Source organism: Penaeus chinensis, chromosome 31 (genome assembly GCF_019202785.1).
Source record: "Penaeus chinensis breed Huanghai No. 1 chromosome 31, ASM1920278v2, whole genome shotgun sequence".
Classification (NCBI taxonomy): domain Eukaryota; kingdom Metazoa; phylum Arthropoda; class Malacostraca; order Decapoda; family Penaeidae; genus Penaeus; species Penaeus chinensis.
This window is the reverse complement of record NC_061849.1, coordinates 18,914,207-18,916,706: the sequence shown is the minus strand read 5'-3', so window position 1 is coordinate 18,916,706 and position 2,500 is coordinate 18,914,207. Positions and strand designations below refer to the sequence as shown.

Here is a 2,500-nt window from a genome sequence, read left to right as displayed (position 1 = left end):
GAAGAAATAAGTTAGAGAAAAGTCGAAAACCAAACAAGAAAAAAGGTTTATAAACAAAGATAAAAAAAAGATAAAAAAAAGCATAAACATATCCCAAAGGAAGTGAACGAGGTGACCGAAAATACGACCAAGGAATTATTAAAAGCGAAGGGAACTAACGAGTAGGAAAGAGAGTTGCAAGCGAGGGTGTTGATCATAGCACTTATCCGCACGCAAGGTCGGAGGCGGATTCGGAAAATCATGGTGGATGATTTCGCGACCCCGGAATTGCGCGGCGGGCGGGAGGAAGCCGCGGCGCTGCTGTGCTGGTGCTTTTGCTTTTGTTTTTATTTTGTTGTTTTTGTTTTTGGTTTTGTTCTGTTGGTGGTGGTATTGTGATCGTTTTTTCCGGTGTAATTGCGACGAGTTTGTTATGTATTGTTTAGTTGCTGATTTTTGTTTTCTATTGTTTGGATTTTGCTTTTATTGTTTTGATTTTGATGCTATAGTTTTATTGTTTCGATTTTATATTTTTGTTGTTTTGATCTTACGTCGTCTCCTCACCAAGGTTGGCGTACTCTTGACGGGTCTTGATGGGTACTTCGTTCGTTTTTTATTTCTATTGCGCAAGGCTTAGAGATCTTAAACCTGTACTTGAAGTTTGCGTGTGTGTGTGTGTGTGTGTGTGTGTGTGTGTGTGTGTGTGTGTGTGTGTGTGTGTGTGTGTGTGTGTGTGTGTGTGCGTGTGCTGTATGTGTGTGTGTGCGCGCGTATGTGTGTGTGCGTGTTTAAGTAAAGAGATGCTTTACTTTATGAATATCTTGCGAGGCTATCTGCTATGTTGTTTGTGATGCACGTTTTACGGTACTGATATTTGACCGATGATTAATTCAATTTCTTCTCCTGTATTCCCCTAACTCGCTTTTGATGGAATTCATGAAAGGGCTGATTGTTTTCATATGTAAATGGGTGTTGGCCATTCATCGGTTTCGGGCTAATATAGTGCTCAGGGGGATTATATTTACCTTTTGTTATGGCTTTATTATCTCACTTTTTGGTATAAAAAGAAACAGAGAGGTATGTGTTTGTTTGTGTAAGTGTGTGTGTGTGTGTGTGTGTGTGTGTGTGTGTGTGTGTGTGTGTGTGTGAGTGTGTGAGTGTGTGTAGATGTGTGTGTGTGTGTCTATGTCTATGGCAGGTACGGCTGGAGCTCGTGGCCTTGCTGTGCGTGGTGGCGGCATTACTTCACGTCCGCGGGTGACACCGTTGCACTGTGGCACCTTCCGACACGTCAGGCAAATTATATCGTCTGTTGTTTAAGCCCAGTGAATTGTAGCGTGTCATTTCTCCTTTGTGCAGCTCTGTCGCTCTCATCTCTCTCTCTCTCCATCCTTACCCTCTTCTCTTCCCTTCAATAGTTCCCTCGCTTCGGAGCTGTAACTGCCCGGTGTTTGTTTACCTCTGGCTCGATTGTTTACTTTTGAGCCCCCCTCCCCCTTAACCCGTTTAGTCCTTCCCCATCCCTACCCTCCCACCCTGCCCTTGCGCCCTTCCCCTCCCACCCTGCCCATGTACTCTTCCCCTCCCTACCCAACCCTGCCCCACACTTCCCTTCCCTTCCCGTGGCTCCACCTACGGGTACTTCCACACAACGGTGATGGTCGAGAGTTCAAGGCAAGCGGGCATCTTCCCTTCCTTCCCTACCTTACCCTACATAAGGTAGCCGGCCCGGGAATCTGTTGTCAAGACCCCCGCCCGTGTGGCTCCTCCTTGTATCTGTCTCCGCCTCCTCTCTCTTTCTCCTTTCATCTCTTCCCGTCTTCTCTACTCTTCTTACATATGTCCCCCTTCTTTCCCCCTCTCTCTCGTTAATTCTTTACTCTCATCTATCCTTTCCCTCCTGTTTTCTCCCTTCTCTTATCTCACATGTCCTCACCTTGTATCATCTTTCCCTTTCTCTGTTTCACCTCTCTTCTTTCCTTTCATACGATCGCATTTTGATTTACAATGCAGTTATAGCCGTTCAACCTTCATTTGTTCCGTCTGTACCTCTAACTTATGTTTACCTTGCCCTCCTCATCCCCCCACCTTCTCCATCTTTCCTCCCCCCTACCCCATCTTCACCCTCATCCCCCCCTACCCCCATCTTCTCCCTCTTTCCCCCCTACCCCACCTTTACCCTCTTCCCCCCCTACCCACATCTCCCTCTTGCCCCACCTACCCCCACCTACCTACCCCTGGCGGGAAGGGTCAAGGTGAGCGTTAGCAGGGGCAGGGACACTGGGCATTTATCAGTGTTGAGTACCTGCTGTAGCGTTTCTGTGTTGCCGTTAGCATTGTTGCAAGTTCGAAAGGGGAGGCGGAGTGTGAGGATTTCATTCCCCTCGTGTTTGCGGAGGATGATTTGCTTTTGTAATGGGGAGGAACTGGGAGAAGAAGAGAAAGAGGGTCCAAAGTGATAGGGAGAGTGGAAGAGATGAAGGACACGAGGAGAGGAAGGGTAGGGGAGAAAAGGAGAAAC

The 2,500-nt window shown here is 47.3% G+C and overlaps 1 protein-coding gene across 2 annotated transcripts in view; it reads left to right on the top strand.

Annotated features, from left to right (window-relative positions):
* The window catches only part of LOC125041886 (cGMP-dependent protein kinase 1-like), a 241,659-nt gene that overhangs the window by 83,877 nt on the left and 155,282 nt on the right, over positions 1-2,500 (top strand). The gene's annotated exons all lie outside the window — the stretch shown is intronic.